The 22,399-nt window shown below is 43.4% G+C and overlaps 1 protein-coding gene and 1 pseudogene across 2 annotated transcripts in view; one reads left to right on the top strand and one right to left on the bottom strand.

Moving 5' to 3' along the window:
- LOC136652226 (zinc finger protein 420-like) overlaps window positions 1-22,399 on the top strand; it is a 398,747-nt pseudogene that overhangs the window by 235,445 nt on the left and 140,903 nt on the right.
- GADL1 (glutamate decarboxylase like 1) overlaps window positions 1-22,399 on the bottom strand; it is a 111,247-nt gene that overhangs the window by 88,239 nt on the left and 609 nt on the right. The gene's annotated exons all lie outside the window — the stretch shown is intronic.

The following is a 22,399-nucleotide window of genomic DNA, read 5'->3' on the forward strand; positions in this document are numbered from 1 at the left end:
TGCCATAAGGCATGTTTGTGAGCCTCTCTGCTGGGCTCCTGCCAGTGCTAACCCAGCACTAACTGGTGCTGGGCTAGCCCAGGGCGGTGGCCCAGCCTCTGTGACTTGGCGTTCTCATGGACCACCGAGCACGGTAGTCAGGGCAGGGAAGAGGCATTCCAGGGAGGGGGAGGCTGGCAGGAATGGGGAGAGGGCAGGGGAGAGGTGTGACGCGGAGGTGGGTCCATGGAGCTCCGCTCCACAGGATCCAAGGCACTCGTGGAGGGCTCGGTGCCCTACACGAGCACCTTTACCTTACCGCCGACCTTTTGGTTGCCAGTAAAGTGAGTAGCCCCATTGCAGGGCTGCTTACCTTCCCCGGGAGAAGGGGATGAAAATCCCCTTCTCCCGAGGTGCCTCCCGTGGTAGCCAAGGGCATGCAGGATCCAGCAGCAGCCATTCTTGGTGCTACTAAGCCTGGGCGCCCGGGCAGCTCAGGATTGGGCTGCCCGGGAGCACATAAGACAATAAGAGACCAGCATCCTGGTGCCACTCCTTGCATCTGGCATTCGGAGGTAGCCTATTTCTAAAACCAGGAGGCTGCACATACCCATCATCAGGGCCAGCTTTTAGGCAATTGGGGAGATTTTACCCAATTGGGCCCTATGCATAGTGGGGGCCCCATACTGCCCTTCTGCCCATCACTGCTTCCAATTGGTTTGGAACTGGATCACTTCTGAAGCAGCTCCCGCCCACCACTTCTTCTGGTCGGCCTAAAATTGGTGTCATGCAGGCGGCAGCATGCACACCTCACTCTTTCCCTACCCTTGCAGCAAATGGCATCATCCTCTCCCCCAACTTGCTCTGGAGTGTGGGCTGCTGCAGATGGGACAGCAACAGGTGAGAGTTGGGGTGCACTGCAGGCTGGGTGTATGCTCCCTCTTAATATAAATATATATAATATACAGTATTTATATACTGCCTTTCTTGGTCTTTATTCAAGACTTTATTCAAGGCGGTTTACACAGGCAGGCTTATTAAATCCACGCAGGGATTTTTACAAATTGAAAGAAGGTTCTCTCTTTCAAGAACCACCACATTCAAGATGTTACACTCCGATCTGGTCACACATTCTGGCCTCCATCCTCCCACGCTCGGAGCAGATGGAACAGCTCAGCTGCAGCTTGTCAGCTGCTTCAAGGTCGCACGGTGCGGTGCCGGTGGCCTCGAACTGGCGTCCTTGTGGATGTTAATCTTCAGGCAAATAGAGGCTCTACCCTCTAGACCAGACCTCCTGCCCTCTTCCCTCTGGCTGACCTCCCAAGCACCTATTCTACACAACCACTAAAGATATAGGAGTCCTATCCACATGCACAGAAGTAACAGATTTTTTTTTTTCTTGGTCTGGCTCCATTCAAGCTAAGAGTTTTAAAAAATCAATAGCTGGGGGTCCTGCAAAATTATTGGGGATCCCATAAAAGTGTTTCCTACTGGGCCCCGCAGATCCTAAGATTGGCCCTGCTCATCATGGCTTGCAACCTGTGATGGACTTTTCCTCCAGAAATTTGTCCAATTCCCTTTTAAAGGCATCTAAGACAGATGCCATCACCTCATCATGTGGCAAGGAGTTCCACAGTCTAATAACCTGCTGGTTAAAGAATTTTTTTTTTTGTCTATTCTAAATCTCGCCTCTGCCATGAATTCTCACTAGGAGGCCTTAGGCAAGCCACTCTCTCTTAGCCTCACCTTTCTAGCTGCAGCATGGGGCTATTATTACTTACAAGGCATTTTTAGTAACTACATAAGGTAATACTTGGGAAGGACTTGGGAAAGACAGAACCTGCACACTCACACTACAGAAATGTTAAGTACTATTAATACTAGATCCAAAACTACAGTCTGAGTGTTGGAAAAATATGGTTTCACCATAACAGAGATGCTGCTGGAGAGAAAGACGCGTAAATCATCTCCCCCCTTGCCTGTGCAATGGATGCATGCTAACTGGAGAAACCTCTCAAAGGATGACTATCCATGTGCCAAGGAACCACCTTCAGCACATCCGATATAAGAGCTATTGCAGAGCTTCAGATTTCTCTACATATGTCAAAAAAGAAAAAAGCAGAATGATAGTGAATGTATGGGGAGTAGGCGGGTTGTCTGGCTAATCTCATACAGGTATTGGATACTGTGACAAATTCACAAGTGGAAGTCAGTGGAGTGATCTCTAATATGCTTTGGGTATTAAACATTAGCAATTACTAAGCAGAAAATCATCTTCTACATTTCCAATCTGAAAAGGATATCCTGTCAATCAAAGTAAATAAAGCAATGAAGTATATGTAACTCCATTTGATTAGGATACATGGCTGAGCTAGATTTACTTCCAGAAGGGTAGACATGTCAATCTACAGCAGCAAAAACAACCAAGATGCTTGTGGTATCTTAAAGACTACCAAATTTGACATGGCATAAACTTTAGTTCATAATAGTCTACTTCATCAGAAACATAAAGTGTAATCATCAGCAGGAAAGTAATTGACATATTTGATCTCTCTTACAGAGAGAGAGAGAGAGAGAGAGAGAGAGAGAGAGAGAGAGAGAGAGAGAGAATTGGAAACCAGGAGCTAAATGTAAGAGAAAATACAAAAAGATAAGCATGGGGAATATTCACAATAACGGTAATTGGCAATAGTGGTAATTGGCGATAAAAACAATCTCTTCGCAATACTAAGTTAATTAATTATGTAATAAACTGGATCTGAGTACCATACAGATGGTCAAACTGTGTACAGATTTATATGTGGAAGGGAGATCAGAATAGCGCTAGTTGGCCCCAACCCCAGTCTCCCCATATTAGAAGTCCTGGCTGCACAGGATTTAAAAATATTTATAGTTCCAGATTTGAATGGTTCACTCTTCACACAGCTTATTTTTTCTGCAAGCTGCAACTGAAACAACAAAACCATTTGCATTACCTTTTAACTTAAACTTAAGAAATTAGAATATTTTCATTTTTATCGCCTAAATACTTCTCAAAGTTTCCTATAACACAATAGCACCTGACCTTCAGGAAGTGAAAAATGAAGTTGACAAAGGAGTCTGAATCCATATATAGGGCAGAGTGTTTAGAAACATGCATTATTCAGCTATACATGAACAATGTGATTTGATCATGAGTGCACTCACTGCATTCAGCTGGAGTCTTCTTGTCTAGTAGCCTGATCTAATGGGCTGGAGTAAGACAGGAAGGTGTTGTGCCATGGGGTGACACTATTGGCACTCTAGGTGACTCCAAGCCTAGTGACACCACTGGAAGGTAGCAATGAAGCAAGGATGGCACTGGTGAAGAGGCAGAACTTTCACCCATGTGATTGACCCTCCCAACTACCACCCACTCTGCCTGGTCCTATGGACACTGCTGATGCTTCCCTTCTCCCACGTACTGTGCACATTCACCCCAACCTTAATCAGTGGCATTCCTAGGGGGAGCAAGGGGGGAAATGCCATAGGACATCACACTTCCAGGGGTGGTGCCTCTCCCCTCCCGCTGCCACCCACCGCCCCCATCCAGGGGCCTTTGGAGAGCCGGGGAGACTGTGTATGGCCTCCCCAGCCCTCTGAAGGCCTTCTTAGAAATATCTTTAAACCTCTGGAAGGCCTTTAAACCTTAAACCTCCCTGGCTCTCCAAAAGCCCCCGGATGGAGGGGGCGGCACCCCAACGGCCCCCGGCAGCACAGGGGCCAAGATCACCAATGACCTTAATGCCAATTTATTGAAAATTCTAAAACAATAGAACTGGGAATATTTAATAAAAAGTAATGTTATGCCATATTTTATGGACAGTGCAGAAATCTCCAGGCAGATGTGTTCTAGTACTGGGCTATATAAATCATAATGAAAACAAGACAGTCAACATGCAGCAGCTTTTTCACTCCAATATATTTTCCATCTCCAACTCTTGGTTCGTATATTTTTTTTAAAAAAATCCATGTACAAATCACATTGGTTTTGAATTCATGGAACATGATCAGCAATGCAGATTATCAGGCAGGTGTAAGATACAACAGAACAAATCAGATCCCAGGGAAAAGCAGTATCCTCACATGCACCACACACAGTCTCCCAGACTAATTCTATGCATGTTTACTCAGAAATAAGTCCTATTATAGTCAATGGGGCTTACTCCCAGGTAAGTGTGGAGAGAGTTGCAGCCTCTGTTAGTTGTGTGGGCTGTCAGAGTTCATGCAAGCTGAAGCTTCTGCAAATCTAGTCGACAAAGATATCCAGTTCTGAATTAAGAAATTCAATTTCCCAGCCACAAACAGCCTAAAATCCCCATTCTAAAAACAGTGAGGTTCAACTGGCAGAAGACATGTTGTGAATGTGGGACTCACTGATCTACAAGTGGTGTTCTGACATCATGAGGCTTCAATTATGTGCAGCTTTGCAATACCGACGCATCCACTGGCTGAACTGTAGAACTGAGCTTGCACTGAAAATCTCAAAGTTGGTGGCCTTCCTGGCAATGCACTGATGTGGTCGTATGGCTATGCCTTCACAGCGCACACAACAAAAGGCACCTTGAGGCAAGCGCAAATTTGAGATTTGAGATACATGCCTCCAAGCTTGTGACAGCAATTATTACCGCCCAGTGGAAGTGCTCCACATCTGAGCTCATGGATTATCAGCTGTACAAAACAGCTTACAGAGAAAGCCTGAATCAGCTCTGGTACAAATGAACAAGGGTCCTTGGTACTGGTATGTCATTTTGAAATGGATTTATTTATAATATTTCTATCCCAACTTTCCCCCATGGACACGGGTAGCTAGCGTAAAATACACATTATAAAGGTAGAACAATCAAACTGCACATAAAATAGCCAATCAGGGGCAAAGGGAGGGGAAGTGGCAAGGAAAAACCAGCCTGTCTGGGAAAAAACCAGGCCCCTAGCTCTCACCTGAACCTTGCCCCACACCACTGGATCTCTGCCTACACCCCACCCACTTCCCCTCAACTCAGCATCTTCCTCTAACAGAGATGTACCTTTTCCCCTAAGGCAGGGTTTTCAGACTGGGGTGCCATGACGCCCCAGCCCATGGGCCCTGGCCTGTTTCCCCTTAAGGGGGTGGGTGCAGCTAGGAGGCCGGGAGAAGGCAGCGGCACAATCCCCAGGATCACGCCACTCAGGGGGGCTGCAGGGGCTTGGCGGTGCGGGGAGCCTTCACAAGTGCAAGTAGAGCTATCACGCTCCATTTCCGCTAAACCAGAAGTGGAGCGTGATTGCTCCACTTTTACTTTTGAAGCATCAGGGAGCCCTGCGGATAGCTGTGCAGGGCTCCCCGCACCCCCGAGAGGCTGCAGGAGGCTCTGGTAAGTGTACCCAAGCCCCTGCAGCCCCCCTGAGCGGTGCGATCCTGGGGGTTGTGCCGCTGCCTTCCCTCAGCCCCTGCTGGCTCCCCACCCCTGCCCCCACAAGAACTTACTGTGGTTTTCAAACTCTCTGGGAGTTTGAAAACTGCAGCCCTAAGGAGTGATCCAAAAGGCCAACTCTACTTTGGAGTTGCTCCTGCAACAAAAGTTCAGCCAAGGGACCACCCACCACCTGCAGCAGGTGTGTCCTTGAGGTGGGACTTCCACACTTTGCATTCTTTCCCAGTGCTGTGCTCTAAGTGCCTAGAGAAAGACTGATTGATGGATTGCCTGCTTAATGACTCTGTCTAACACCACATATGCAAGCAAGACTGTTTTTAAATTGCCTAGCAAAGGAACATTGTTTTTTAAATGGATTTGCTTTTATGGGATTTTTGCCATCCACATGAGTTCTGGGAATGCAATAACGAATAACGAGACTCAACCTGTAGTGTGTGTTTTTTGTTGCAGCTGCATTGGTGCTGGTGTAATTGGAATTAATTACAACACAAGAGGACTAAATAATCTTCTCTTGGATTACTTATCTGAATATTGCAATTTGTCCTGAATGTCTGGTACATTAATACTGCCTTTCTGAAAGCTTGTTTTTGTGCTTAAAAATGAAGAATAATTTTTAAAGTTTGACTTTTTATGTTTATTGGCACACACACACAGAGAGAGAGAGAGAGAGAGAGAGAGAGAGAGAGAGAGATATTTGTGCTCTGCAAAAAGAGCATGTAGTCTGATGTTTCACTGTGAAAACAGGACAAGAAATCACAAGAAGATATAGTTCTTAAAGAGGGCAGAAGTGGAATGGAAGCTTATTGCAAGACAGCGCAGATCTAGGCATGACTACCAAAAAGTGAGTTCAATAGCATCCACACTACAAATATTTAGGGCATCGATTTCTCTTAAAACGTTTCCATCCTGCTTACATATTCACAGAAACAGCCAACAGTAACAGCCAACAGAAATAGGCAATGTTTCAGAACAGAGCTCCTGATGTACCAAATTAAATATTAAAGATGAACCACAATGATGCTAAGCTGAAAACCCTAATACTCTGCAAGGAATATTGGTTTGCTGCTGTCATACTGTGCAGTGTGTTAAAAACTAACCCGCACTACCTTACATCATTATTTATGGATGACAGGGAATTTACTTTTCATTTGGAGCTTACAAAATCATTGCTCTGCAAACGTACACCATTAAAATAATGGTCAGTGCAGAGATGAAGCAAATACATTTATCTGCAATGAAGTCACTTGCTGTAACTGCCATGGCATAAAAATGAAAGTTTTGATGATTGCAGCATACATGCTTCAGGTTGTCTTAGGCTGCCACCTTGGAAGCACTTGCCTGGGCGGAAGTTCTCTTAAATTCAGTGGAGTAGATATACATTGGATTGCACAGTTGCATAGTCAGGGCCCAATCCTATCCAAATTTCCAGTACCAGTGCAGCGCCAATGCAGCCCTGAAGTAAGGGAACCAATGTTTCCATACCTTGAGGAGGCCTCTATGAATGCCTCCCCACCACAGGATGCAGTGCACACCCCACTGGCACAGCTGCACCAACACTAGAAAACTGGATAGGATTTGGCCCTCAGATTGTTATGAGGCCAAAAGGCAGGGTGCATAAGAGGGGGGTGCAGGGGATAGTTTGTATGCAGATCCAGGATCAAAAAGGGGGCCCAGGAACCAAAGGAAAGGGTCAAATAATTTCCTGGGATCTTACATTTTCCAATATCACCAGATCCCATGAGAGGGGGATGCAGGGGGCGCATCATACCTGGACCCAGGGTCAAAAAGGGGCCAGGGAGCCAATGGAGGTGAACATTTCCTGGGATCTCAGAAAATGTTTGCATATATTATGTGAAGACTTAGCAGACACATTTTGTGTAAGCCTACGTTTTATATATTCACAGAAATTCACAGAAATTATGATCCAATGAAGGAGGGAAAGGGCCCAGATGAATCTCTGTACCCCCAAAAGGAGACCCCAAAACCTTTGTATGCCCTGATAAAATTCCTCTCAGAGACCCTGCCAAAAGGTCATCCCCAAGTGTCTAGAAATAGCATGTGGATCAATTCTTTCTACTATTTTGGGTTGATGGTGAGGGACTGCAGATTTGAATATCCCACCATGCTGAAAATGATTCTTTTAGCATGAGTTAGTACGTGTGTGCATCTGCCCATTTCCTTCACAATAACAGAACCAGCAATATTAGAAAATGAAAGTGTTGGCAGGAGATTCAGGATGGAAAAACAGATGTCTTCACATGGAGCATAATTAAGCCATTTCTGCTAGACACTGCATATTGGGCTGAGCAGAAATGGGTTAAGCTAGCAATCCTAGTTACACTTAACCCAAGCTCAATTGTCTTTAATGGGACTTACTTCTGAGTAGATGTGCATAGGATTGGGCTCTAAATATATGGAATTTTCTGCCATCTGATGTGGTGATGGCCACTAGCTTAGATGGATTTAAACTGATATTAAGATAAATTCATGGAATACAAGTCTTTTATTGGCTATTAATCATGATAGTGACATGCCAGCTCCAGGTTGAGATGCAATTGCAGGGAGACAGGCCTTTCTCTCCTGCTTATGGGCTTCCCAGAGGCAGCTGGCCACTGTGGGAAACAGAATGCTGGACTATATGGGCCTTTGACCTTTTCCAGCAGGGCTTATGGTATCAATCTATGGAAATTAAATGTATCAGAGAGAGGAGCTTCATTCTCCCATAGGCAGGGAGGGCTTTTGTTTCTCTAATATGGCAGAGCTTCAAAAATGGGGTCTTCCATCAGCAGTCTGTAGTAGTAGAACCAAGGACAGTCCCAAGGGCTATTTCTGCACATTTGAATTGTCCTGAATTTGCTGGGTCTCCTACCAAATGCAAGATGCTGCAAGGCACTTCAACATATACTGCAACATATACCCAACATATACTGCAGTCCCAAATTCATTTACTTAAGAACCCAGTCCTATCCAACATTCCTGCACAAATATAGCCACAATGCAGTCCCAAGGTAAGGAGACAAATGTCCCCTCACCTTGAGAAGGCCTCCAGGATTGCCCCGCCACTGCAGGATGCAGTGCATAACCTATTAGCACTGCTGCATCAAAATTCAATAGAAAGCCAGGTGGAATAGCAGGTGCCTTTAAGAAGAAAGGAATTGAACAATAAGTGAATGGAACAGATGGGTGATAAGGTGATTAGGGGTGGGACCAGATCAATTAGAGAGCTGATTAGCTGTGATTTCTTGGATCAGAAAAGCCTGAGTGTTGTCCTGACCCTGAAAAGGGACATCAGACCCCTTTGACATCCCCTTGACCCCTTTGATATATAAGTGGAGTGAAGCAGGGCTGTGTTCTTGTGCCAGCCCTGTTTGGAATTTTCTTCGCTGTCCTGCTGAAGCATGCCTTTGGAACTGCAACAGAAGGCATCTATCTCCAGAACAGATGAGATAGAAAGCTCTTCAACCTCTCCAGACTGAGAGCAAAGTCCAAAGTCCAGTTGAAATGTCTACGTGACTTCCTGTTTGCCAACAATGCAGCTGTCACTGCCCACTCCTCCAAAGATCTCCAGCAGCTCATGAATTGTTTTAGCAAGGCATGCCAAGACTTTGGACTGACAATCAGCCTGAAGAAAACACAGGTCATGTGTCAGAATGTGGATTTACCTCCTTGCATTGCAGTCTCTGCACATGAACTGGAGGTTGTCCATGACTTTGTGTAACTTGGCTCAACAATCTCCAACACTCTTTCTCTTGATACCAAACTAAACAAACGCATCGGCAAAGCAGCTACCACGTTTTCCAGACTCACAAAGAGAGTATGGTCCAACAAGAAGCTGACAGAATATACCAAGATTCAGGTCTACAGGGCTTACGTCTTGAGTACACTTCTGTACTGCAGTGAGTCATGGACTCTTTGCACACAACAGGATAGGAAGCTGAACGCTTTCCACGTGTGCTGCCTCCGACGCATCCTCGGTATCTGGCAGGACTAAGTTCCAAACAACAAAGTCCTGGAACGAGCTGGAATCCCTAGCATGTATGCACTGCTGAAACAGAGACGCCTGTGTTGGCTTGGTCATATTATGAGAATGGGTGATGGTCGGATCTCCTCTATGGAGAACTCGTGCAGGGAAAGCTCCCTACAGGTACAGCTGCAGTACAAGGATATCTGCAAGAGGGATCTGAAGGCCTTAGGAATGGACCTCAACAGGTGGGAAATCTTGGCCTCTGAGCGTCCCGCAAGGAGACAGGCTGTGCAGCATGGCCTCTCCCAGTTTGAAGAGACACTTGGCCAACAGACTGAGGCAAAGAGGCAAAGAAGGAAGGCCCATAGCCACAGAGACAGAACAGACAGAACAGGGACAGACTACACTTGCTCCCAGTGTGGAAAGGATTGTCACTCCCTAATCGGCCTTTTCAGTCACACTAGATGCTGTTCCAGCATCTGTGGATGCTGTTCCACCATTCAGAGTGCAATACCATATTCTTTCAAGACTGAAGGTTGCCAACAACAACAAAAAGCAATCATGTCCTGACACTCAGATGGGAGTTGGCTTTGCAGAAGTCAGATCATAATTAGCCAGGCTTAGGCATCTATTGATGTTCTGGCAGGAATATTTGTCTGCACTTACTGGAGCTTTAACATTCCTGCTCCTAGTTAGTTTTAGTTTTTCTTAGGTGTTAGTTTTTATTCTATTTTTAGTCCCTTGACAATGCACTACAGCAGTGTTTCTCAAACTGTGGGTTGGGACCCACAAGGTGGGTCATGAGCCAATTTCAGGTGAGTCCCCATTCATTTCAGTATTTTATTTTAAATATATTAGACTTGATGCTACCATGGTATATGACTGCATTTGGGGAAACGTTACAGACCTGTATTTTTAACAAGCTACTATGTAATTCTTTTAACAATGATAGCAAATGGGACTTACTCCTGGGTAAGTGTGGGTAGGACTGCATCCTAGGATTGTAAAAAACTTTCCTACTTGATGATGTCCCTTTTGGTTATAACATCACTTCCAGTGGAGCCTGAGAGATTGTGATTCTAAAAAGTGGGTCCTGGCGCTAAATGTGTGAGAACCACTGCTCTACAGCATCAGTTCTCAAACTTCTAGGGAGATGTACTCCCTAAGTGAGTCTTTGCAGGAGTGGGGTGAGAGGAGTGACGTGATCCCCAGGATTGTGTCGCCAAGGAGTGTTTTCACTTACTGTTACTAATATAGGGCTTCTAGAGGCTCCAAGAGGTGCGGGGAGCCCCACACAGACCTCTGCCTTGCTCCCTGATGCTTGGAATGCTGAGAAATAAGCTAGTGCAAAGCACTTCCTGGTTGCAATGCCAAGAGGAAATGCTTTGTGCTCACCTATTTCTCAATGTTCCAAGTGTTGGGGAGCCCTGTGGAGCCTCCAGCAGTCTTACATTAGTGAAAGCAACCCTCTCGTACCCCTTAGCAATGCAATCCTGGGGTTTCGCTGCCTCTCTCTGTCCCTTAAAGGGATTAGGGAACCTTTATATGAACTGGTGGGTTGTGACCCACTAATTTGAGAAACACTGCTGAACAGCACTGGTTCCCAAGCTGTGCTCTGTGAGACCCTGAGAAGTGGTCCGTGAGGACTTGGGGGGCGGGAGATAGCCTTTGATACTTCCAGTGTCACACCGAGCAAGCGCTTCCCCACAGACCACCAGGAGGGTAGAGAATGGACCAGCCGTAGCTGGCACTGCATGTGGTCCATGATAATTCCACTTTTTACCTCACTGGTCTGTAGGCTCCTAAAGGTTGGGAACCACTGCTCTACAGAGTATAGGGTGACACATCCAGTTAAAATCTAGAATTGATGGCCTTGAAACCCAGGAAATGAACCTCTCTCTATGTGATAGTTCTGGTCACAGAAGCCTTAGTTCCTGTGATCATCTAAATGTGTTCACCACAAGGAAAAGGACAGAGTTTTGCACACCTGTACACAGTTGGCTACAAGTTGCTAATTCTCTCATGATACACAAGTCTGATTTGTATCATGGGGGCATGGTAGGCAAATTCCTATGATGCCACTATGGGCTATGAAATGTCAGTTGGTGGAAATGGCACACTGGTTCTGACTTGAAACTCAGAGTTTATGACTCTCTGACCTAGAGATGCTGATTCATAACTATTGTCTGGTTTTAACTGTGACTCATTCTGTTGTAAAAACACACACACACACAAACTGAATTTTGTTCTATTATGAAGTTATGAAAGTTACAGCTGTAAAAAGGGAATATGATGTAATAGATTGCGTTCCCTCTCTTTGGTTGGGATAAGGGGCCCAAATTAACCCAAAGAAAATGGGTGTGGCAGTGATGGAATGTTTTAGAGATGTTGAAGCATTTTTCCAGGTTTAGAAAATAATTCTTGAAGATTGGACACACAAAAGGAAAAAGAAAGGAAAACTGCCTGTGCTTTAGTAGTTATTTTGAATTCCAAACGCTTGGAGAAATTCTCCCTTCCTTCCTTTCCCTATCAATCCACCTCATTTTTTTTCACTGTGTAGAAGGTGGTGGGTTACTACGGAGAATTTCTTCAAGTTATCCAGAATTGGCTTGGTTAATTACCAGAATTCTTACCATTGTGGAACTTGGATAACTTCAGAGTAGATCTGGGACAAGCTTTCAGGATGAAAGTTGCTTAATGTTTCAGCAGTTCCCTCTCTCTAGCTTTCACCAAGTGGTTTTCAGCTTTTTATAATCAAGACCAATACGTGAACGTTGCCAATCTCCTCTAGACTCTCACATTTCATGGAACGGTACTTCAGAAGTCCTTTCGCAGCTTTGGGGGGATATTATTTTTAGGTGCTGAATGCTAAGAAAGGAAGCTGAAGAGCCTGATGCTCTTTAGATCCCATACTGTACCTTGATTTGTAGTCATTTTGCACCTTCTTGTGAACCGATTTTGGACAAAACCCACAGTTGTAGAAAAATTCAGTAATTAGCTACCCAGTTTCCTTAATATTATTTTAAAGATAAGAGATATGATGCAGCAACAAAATGTGCCGTAAAGGACAAGCTACATGTACTGCAAAAGTCTTAGCAGAGAAGCTCTCTGATTTTGGTGCATAAAGTCACATCTGTCAAAATGTCAATGAAAAATCATTGTGTGATATAAAGAATGCTGAATAATCGGTCCCAATATGTGTCGGAGGGAATAGAGCAAGCGTGGAAATAGCTGAGGGACAGAGAGGTGGAAAAATTGGGGAAGTGCATATTAATGTTTGAGTGCTTTACAATTATTTACTGGGTATAAACTGAGAGTCCACTGGATTAAAACATAAGTTTAATGTTCATACTGTGCAAATATGTTTAAGAATTTAAATAATGTGGCTCTCACACATCTGAAGTTTATCATATCTTGCTCTTAAATTAAGCAAGTTCAGCCATCCCAAGTTACTATTTAGCTGCAGATACTTTCTGAAAGCCCATATGAATTTTTTTCCCCATTAGTGGGAGTGGGACACACAATACAGAGCAGAACTGGAGTGGGAACAAAATTGTAAAGGGTTCCTGTTCCCTTTGGCAGTTTTGCCCTGTTTCATGTTGTCACACAGTTTTTGCAATAAAAAGCCCAGAAACAGGTTACACAATTGTTGTAACACACAGTTTAGTCCTAATCATATTGATGTGGGATTTCTCAATAGTACAAAATCCTTGAGCAAGCATTTAAATACTTCTGGAAATGTCTGTTGGTAGAGAGCAAAAGGAATATTAGAGAATCTCTATGTTCTATGTCAGGGGTGCCCAAACCCCGGCCCTCGAGGCCTCTCTATGTGGCCCTCAGGGATCCCCTAGTTTCCAATGAGCCTCTGGCCCTCCGGAGATTTGTTGGAGCCCACACTGGCCTGACGCAATTGCTCTCAGTGTGAGGCCAACTATTTGGCCTCTCGAGTGAGCTGTGGGATGAGGGCTCCCTCCACTGCTTGTTGTTTCATGCCTGTGCTGCAGTAGCAGCAGCAAAGGAAAGGCCAGCCTTGCTTTGTGCAAGGCCTTTTATAGGCCTTGAGCTATTGCAAGACCTTTATTCATTCATATAAGTTCATCTTTAATATATTCATTTATGTAAATTTATTCAAATTTGAAATGTAAATTAATTCAGCCCCCGACACGGTGTCAGAGAGATTATGTGGCCCTCCTGTCAAAAACTTTGGACACCCCTGTTCTATGTCAAGTCCTAAGCACAGGCAATTAAGTACATTTGCCATTTGTCAATTTCCCCTTGAGTTGAACATGGCTAGAAACGGGACAACTTCAAAATTGCAGATAAAGGGAGCAGGCGAGACAACAAATGAGGAATTTTAATTTATAATGCACATTTAAATAATGTAATTGACACTTCCATTCTTTTTCCGTTTATTTTCTAAAAATAAATAAGTCTTGTGTTCATTATCTTTTTACTACAAACACTGCAGCAAGACTTTTGTGCTACATTCTTGTTTCTAGTATTATTGGAAGGGTTAGTGGTAACTCATGTCATTTGTGGTCTCTCGATGCCACATCGAATACTTGCAGCAATCTGCGTCTACAAATTCATGGTACATGGGGCTATTTGATCTAGATAGTTAAGTAATTCTCTTTGCAACAGATTTTGTGTGCATTCGCAGCATATCAGTTCATCGTGGGCCTCAGGAGAATATGAAGTTCAGCACAGATGTTCAGCAAATCTCCTTTAGTACAATTAACCAAAGCTGAATTCCACCTCCCTTGAAGGATTTTCTTTCATGCAGGTGCAGAAGTGCGTTCACTGTTGCTGAAATACTTCCTGTCATGAATTTGCAGCTGGAGAACTTCCCAAAAGTGAACATATCCAAGAGAGGTTTCACATGACTCACAAAAAATAAGAACTAACAGCAGCCATTCTTTCCCTTGCTTATTTCAACAAGTATATGTATTCTATAATAGTCCCATACCAGCATCTGGGGCAGCCCATCCATTAGGCAAAGTGATGTGGGTTACATCAGCAGCAGATTGTAGGGGAGGGCAACAGATTCAGGGTGCCCTTCACCTCAACTCTTCTACCATTCCCCTCCAGATCACTGCAGATGCAACCTGCATGGATCTGCTTTTGCCTGCTAAAAGCAGCATCAGGAAGCATTCCAGGTTGCCCCACTGCCAACTGTATCATTCCTACATGGAGCCATTGCAAAAGTCTCCCACAGTTCCAGGGAGTTGTGAAGATTTACTAGTTCGTTCAACCACATTAAATGGCCTCTACCCTTTCAAAGAAGCAGAACTGTAGTAACACTTATTTTCTGTCAATGGGATCTATGGCTGAAAGAAACACCCTGAAAGGTGGGCAAAGTTACCCCTGCTAACTGTGCAACATGCAGCTTTTAAAGAATGCCCATATTCAATGCAGCACAATGTCTCCTCCAGAGGCAGCCGCTGGTATTGTCCTTCTGTCTTTTGGGAACAGAGAACCATTTTCTTATTCCTTTATAATCTAATAGGCTTTGTGAACACTTCTTGATTGAAAAGCAGTACACAGTATCAATATGCAAAATAATAAATCTCCCAAAGTTGTTTTAGTTCCAAAGACAAAACTACACTGAAATGCACGCAAGGCAAGAATACAAAAATACACACAACAATATGTTCTAATGAAATTGTTCTATTATACTTCTTACTAATATAGCAATATTTCAAATAAAGAATGGCTAGGGTAACTTGCACAAGTTTCGACCCAATGTCCGGCAGCAGTGAAGAAGGCCAATTCTATGCTTGGGATCATTAGGAAGGGTATTGAGAACAAAACGGCTAGTATTATAATGCCGTTGTACAAATCGATGGTAAGGCCACACCTGGAGTATTGTGTCCAGTTCTGGTCGTCGCATCTCAAAAAAGACATAGTGGAAATGGAAAAGGTGCAAAAGAGAGTGACTAAGATGATTACGGGGCTGGGGCACCTTCCTTATGAGGAAAGGCTACGGCGTTTGGGCTTCTTCAGCCTAGAAAAGAGACACCTGAGGGGGGACATGATTGAGACATACAAAATTATGCAGGGGATGGACAGAGTGGATAGGGAGATGCTCTTTACACTCTCACATAATACCAGAACCAGGGGACATCCACTAAAATTGAGTGTTGGGCGGGTTAGGACAGACAAAAGAAAATATTTCTTTACTCAGCGTGTGATCGGTCTGTGGAACTCCTTGCCACAGGATGTGGTGCTGGCGTCTAGCCTAGATGCCTTTAAAAGGGGATTGGACAAGTTTCTGGAGGAAAAATCCATTATGGGGTATAAGCCATGATGTGTATGCGCAACCTCCTGATTTTAGAAATGGGTTATGTCAGAATGCCAGATGCAAGGGAGGGCACCCGGATGAGGTCTCTTGTTATCTGGTGTGCTCCCTGGGGCATTTGGTGGGCCGCTGTGAGATACAGGAAGCTGGACTAGATGGGCCTATGGCCTGATCCAGTGGGGCTGTTCTTATGTTTGGAATACATAAGGAAATACATCTGAACAGGCTTATGTTTGGGGAGTATCTAAGGCCCAAATTCTAACCAACTTTACTGCACTGACATAGCTGTGCCAATGGGGCATGTGCTGCATCCTGCAGTTGGGTGACAGTCACAGAGGCCTCCTCAAGGCATGTGAATGTTTGTTCCCATACCGTGGAGCTGCAATGCCCTTATCTTGGTGTTGGAAAGTTGGTTAGGATTGTGCCCTAAAGGTTATATGCTCCCGAAACACAAGTCTGTTCCAATGCACTTCCCTGTGCAAGTCACCATAGATGTTCTTTAAATGAACTATTTATATTCCATCTATTCACAGGCCAGTCTACAAAGAATCTAACAAAATGTAAAAAATAAAATTCAGATTGTTAAAAGCCCACATTAAAAGCAGTAAATCCAAATTCAGCAACAGCTACAAAATGATCTTCAGCTACCCATAATTAAAAGTTCTTCCCAATAAATCAGTTCTAATGTGTTTGCAATTGAACAACCAAAACACTGTGAGCCAGAAGTTGAGTCTTCAATGCATGAGCATTTTCATGACCTCATGGACATGGTTTCCTGACCCTGGTCTGTAAGCTCCAGGCTCATGCACCACCAATGCTTAGATATGCACATTCTGTAACAGAAAAGTAAATCACACAAGTAGGGAAAAAACCAATGCCTAAATCAATGAGAGCAAAGGTTTTCAAACTGAGTTTCAGGGAATCCAACAGTTTTTGGAAGTCTTCTAAGGGTTCTTCAAGGAGATCACTAAGGTCAGGCAAACTTTTAGAAAGACAGTTGTCCATCACTACTGATATTGCCCTGTAATGTGAAATCACAGGAGAGTGAACCTAGTGTGTTTTAGCAAGGATTCTCAGTTGATGTGGTGCAATGGTGATGCTCTTAAGAGTCCTAGCCAGCAAATGATGTGAACTAATTGGACACTTTAGAACCCCCATAATCCTCCAGGAAGCACTGGAGTTTTGTGGAAGGTGTGTCAAGATTCTTAGGCAGACAGGTCAGTGGACTGGTTTAGACCATCATATAAACCATGGTTTAGATCAGGAGTGTTAAACATAAGGCCCGCAGGTCAGATGTGGCCCCCCAGAAGCAATTTCTCCAGCCCCTGTTATAATTGGGTTCTCCTAGCATGATAATTGGGGTCTCTTGTATCTCGAAATTATGAACAAGATAATCTCTTCTGTCATTTGCAGCTAATGAATTTCTATGTGAAAACAAAGTACTGTACTCATTTCTGGCCATCATCTGCTTAAATTCATACAAATTCTGTTTGTATGACATCTTTAGTATATATCCTAACAGAGAACATCATTTTTGCAGGATGAAAAAAGCTTCTTCTGCAAATTTTAAATAATGATGTACAGTCTGTGAGGTGTCTCTGGCCATAAATTTTCTATCCCAGCACCAACTTGGTTTTTGCTATCTCATTCCAACATTAGCCTACTCATTTTGTGGGGGGGGGGGGGGGACGACACACACTTTCCTGTAGACAAGACCTTGGAGATCCATTTGATGCCTAATTCTGATTTAGATTACTTTTAAATAATAAATTGAAGTTTTCTGTGCTTGATTTCTAATGTATAATGTAAACTTTTACCAAGACTCAAATCCTATGCAAAAGAAGAATTTAACTTAGATTAATTAGGACAGAAAAAAAATCTGGAACATAAAATATAGCCTGTCTAATAAGCATGAAAAATTGAGTTAAATGTGCAATAACGATCCCAATGCATTAATATGCATTAATGCAATAGCAATTTTAGAAGTCTAATTGACAAGATAATTTAATAAAGTATATGATGTGAATTTGTCATTCATCATGACTCGCACTATACACCATCTTGCAAACTACTGACTAAATGATTAGAAAAATGGCAAATAAAGTAGGATAGCTTTACCTTGAGAAACTGCTAAATACTCCCATAATTTTGTCCAGACATTTCTTTGTCCACTGAGCAATGGATACTAACAAAAGGGCATCATAATCTAGAAAGCACAGAGTTCCACAACTTGCAACTCACAAAGCTGAAAGCAGCTCACCAGACATGTATTAACAAAGGGTTTGAGAAGCCCACCTGATTTGTGGCAATAAAGTAGGCAATAAAGGTATTTAGTGAGCCCCTGTGACACCGTGTTAGGTTTAGCGAGTCATAATTGCGCAGACCCATTTTTCACATATGCTAAATTAATGCCACTCACAAGGTCACTCAGCTAAAATATGGGATTTCACTATAGCCCTGGTCAGCAACTGGTTTTATTTACAGGAGGAGAAGGAGATGGAGGGTGGAGCACCAGTACTGACTTTGTTGCATTTCTCCAAAGTGGGCTGTCTGCAAATCTTTTTGTCAGATTCATCACATGCTTCACACATTTATGCGAGCAACTGGAACATCTGGTATACCTCCAATGTCCAGATCAGATCCTAGTGTTTCCAGTTGTGGCATCTTAATCTATAGTGATCACACGACACATCTGCAGCTATCTGTGGCATAGTTTAAATTGTTCATAACCCTGTGGGACTGGTTCACAGCAGAAACTATTCAACAAAGAGAACAGATTCATTTTTGGCACGGACAAATGCCATGGGGCAGTCACTGGGTGATATATGCTAGATACCATGTTGTACTTAGTCATGAGCTGAAACAGATATCCAGCACAGTATAGTCCAAAGGTCCCCACCCTTCACCATCACCAAACGGAAGATACCAAATGGAAAACTTCATCTGCCTAGGTAATGGGCTTTGCAGGAAGAAGGGTTCCATGTTCAATCCTGGCATCTAGGAAACACTGGAAAAGTCTTGTCTGAAACCCCAGAGAGCTGATGCTGGTCAGTTTGAACAATACTGAATTGGAAGGACCAAAGGTCAGATGCCATACAGGGCAGCTTCCTATGCTCATAACACCCATATAGCACAAAGATATATGCCTACTAAAATTAGAGAATTAAAACGTTCAAGGGAACGTTTTAAAATAAGAACAATATTTCATTCATTGAGTGATGGAAATATACAACAGAATAAAATATTCTGGAGATTTATACCCACCAATTTGTTCTTTAAGAATGAGCAACTCAATTTCAGACTTCCCATGTCCCTGGGAAGACATGGAGTAAATCTCTGTTATGCGTGCATCTATATTAAGCTTCCTTAGAAAAGGTCACTTTTATAAGCTGATCCACATTTGCCTTTAAGTACAAGCACCAAGCATGAGATTTGTGTGTATAAAACATTACTCCTCTGATGAAATGTCTCTTGTCAGCGTTACTGGACAATCTGAACTCTCACATTAAACTTAAAGACAAGCAGAGGATGAATAAACTGAAATGCTTAGAATAAACTGAAATGCTTAGGGCCCAATCCTAACCAACTTTCATGCATAGCTGTGCCAATGGGGCATGTGCTGCATCCTGCAGTTGGATGGCAGTCACAGTCACACCGTCCTCTGTGTCAGCTATGTCTGCTTCAGACAGAAACTTAAAATTATGATTTATGACATTATCTTAATCCTGACCAATTCTCCACCCACCCACCAAATAAATATTACAGGCAGGCTTCACTGGTGAAACCAGTCAGCTGAGAGAAGCAACACCTCAGACGCCAGAAGGGACTGGCATTTGTAAAGTGTATTATCTCCCTTTCATATTTCTTTGTTAAAGAAAGTTGACATCGAGGAGAACAGTGTCAAGCAAACCTTTATGGACTAACTGATTTCTTCATCTGCTGCTATAGGAGCATAGAACTGTAGTGCAAATGTGTTAGGGGCATATTGGGTCAGACAACAATATTGTTGGAAGTTAAATATTTACTAACTTTCCTGCTACATCCAGAATGGATGCACAGCCGCAACATGAAAAATAGCAACAGATTAAAACAGAATCTGTCATATAACAGGTCTGTATGGCCTATCCTCACTAGGTGGGGAAACAAGTCATAAAAGGCAGAACGCCATCCAATCAGGATGGCATGGAGTGTTGGGTATTTGTGTTACCACAACAGTTTAAGGGCACAATCCTGTCCAACTTTCCAGCACTGATGCAGCCTCAATGTAGCCCAGAGATAAGGAAGCAAATGTTCCCTTACCCTGAGGAGGCCTCTGTAACTGTCCCACTACAGCAGGATGCAGCACAAGCCCTGGGTGGAATGGCTGCACCTGTGCTGGAAAGGTGGATAGGATTGTACCCTTACAGAGTTACATAAAACCTCAACAAATTATATGTCAGCAGTTTTTGAGATCCTGGTCTAAAAATCTCTAATGGGGCAAAAGTTACTTCCTGCTAATGAGGCAAACAGTCAGTTTTAGGCCTCTCATACTTATTAAGGGAGTAGCAACTGTCTCGATCCATCCCAGCATAGCATCTTATCCAATGGCTGTTACTGGTATCTCCCTGTGTTTAACTTCCGTGTTATCCCACTGGAACGTGGAAGCATCTTCTCATTCCTTTTGCTATGTAATCCAATTTGTGATTTGTTGTTGTAAAAAAGCAGATTATAAAAGTTTGAGACATGTAAGAATGTAGAGAAATATGAGGTTGGTGTGGCATAGAAGCTAGAGCATGCTGGATTTGGACCAAGGGAAGACCAGGGTCTGAATCCCTACTGAGTTCCAAAGTTCACTGGGTAATTTGAGACCTGCCGCAGTATCTCAGTCTAACCTTCCTCAGAGTTTATTTGAGGATAAAAGCAGAGAGAATATGTCTTATCACCCTGCACCCTCTGGAGGGATAACTAGATAAGTATAGGGTATTAAGTGGCATAGGACATTTTATTATTATTATTGATTTCAAAAATCCCCACATAAAATTGAAAGTAAACAGGAGAAAAGTGTTTCTGTTCTGAGAAAGACTACATAAAATTTATTTTCTCAGCTCGCTATCTTTTAAGAATTCTTAAAGTGCATTTCTTTATCATCTCTCCTGTCTAGAATTTTAATCTTAACACAATGGCCTCCCAACTTTATGCTTGCTGAGTTAGGTGTGCCTAATTTGCACACAGAAATCAACACACCCAACATCCAATCAAACATCCAACACCCGAGGCTGTGGCCTCAATCGACAGGTGTTTTATCTCTTAAATCCAGCAGTTTTCATCCTTGCATGGTGAGTCAGTTCACTTTTGGACCAGTCCCACCCACAACTTCCAGGGAAGCTGGAAGCCCTTTGATTTTAACTCCACATTTACCTCAGAAGTACATCCCTCTGAGTTCAATAAGCATGGCTAAAATTCCTGTCCAAATCTTTTGGCTTAAATGTAAATAACTGGGATCAGCCCAGTTTTTGTTTTCTGATCCACCAAATCCCTTAAAATTGTTTTCTTTTTTTCTGGAGAGTCTTTATTAACAACTGCAAAGACAAGGAGGAGCCTTATAGGTCCTTTAAAGGCAAAAACACATTCATGTCAGCATAGTCCACAAAACCTTACAATTCACAAAAACTAAAAGAAAGCTTGCGCTGAATTAAATGCGTTCTTCTTTAAAGGTGTTATAAGGTTGTGCCCCTGGCAGCCAAAACTACAACATTTTTGTTGGTGTTCACAAATTGACTTTAATTTTTTTTATACATTCTTGGATTAAAGAAAACACACTGCTAAAATCTACAGTGTTTTTCAGTATTTCTTCTAAAATCTTCAGTGTTTCTCAATGTTTGTCCTCCACCATACCACTTCATGTGGTCTGCCTATTTGAAGTACCACCAGAAGTAACTGGCAATGACATCATTGCCAGTTACTTCTGGATTGGAAGGCCAGATGCCATGCAAGACACACCAGTAAGAGGCTCAGGGTAGACTGGAGGGCTTTTTTTGAGCACGGAAAAGCATGCTTTGCAGCCTCCTACCGCTGTTTGTTGTGTAATGTTCCTGGTCTCAGTGCTGGACAGCGGGTGTCCAAGGGTCCACCAGACACCACCTCATGTACCACTGGTGGTACCTGCACCACTGGTTGAGAAACACTGGTTTAGATGACACACATCCATCCGCTTACAAACATTGGGTTGAAAGTGAGTGGATATGAGCCCAGGTTGGCACTTTTCAGCAGAAAAAAGAAACTAAGTGTGTGCATGTCTATGAAATGGATTTTTTTGCTTTCCTCCTCCCCCACTCCCAAGCAAGGTATATGCACAGCCAGAAGTTAATGGTCATCGCTGATAAGCGCAGAAAAGCATTAGTCACTTTGCTGGTGGGGACAGATTCCTGCCTCCTCCCCCCCCCTTGAGAGTTCCAGGAAAGAAAAACTACCCACCCTGTCTAAACCCTGCACGTTCTTTGCTTACAGTCAAAGCAAGAGAGGATGCTGGCAACAGGAGCAGGCTGTAAAGTGCGATGGGAAGGAAGGAGTGACAGGTAAAGGAGCAGCATCAGCAGCACTAAGCAGAGGGCAGAAACTTCCTGCTTTCTCTCTCTCCCCTAAGAACAAAGAAGATGCCCAGAGCCCAATCCTATGTATGCCTACTCAGAAGTAAATCCCACAGTAGTCAAGGGAGCTTACTCCCAGGAAAGTGTGGACAGGATTGTA

This window comes from Tiliqua scincoides, chromosome 5 (assembly GCF_035046505.1).
Source record: "Tiliqua scincoides isolate rTilSci1 chromosome 5, rTilSci1.hap2, whole genome shotgun sequence".
Classification (NCBI taxonomy): Eukaryota; Metazoa; Chordata; class Lepidosauria; order Squamata; family Scincidae; genus Tiliqua; species Tiliqua scincoides.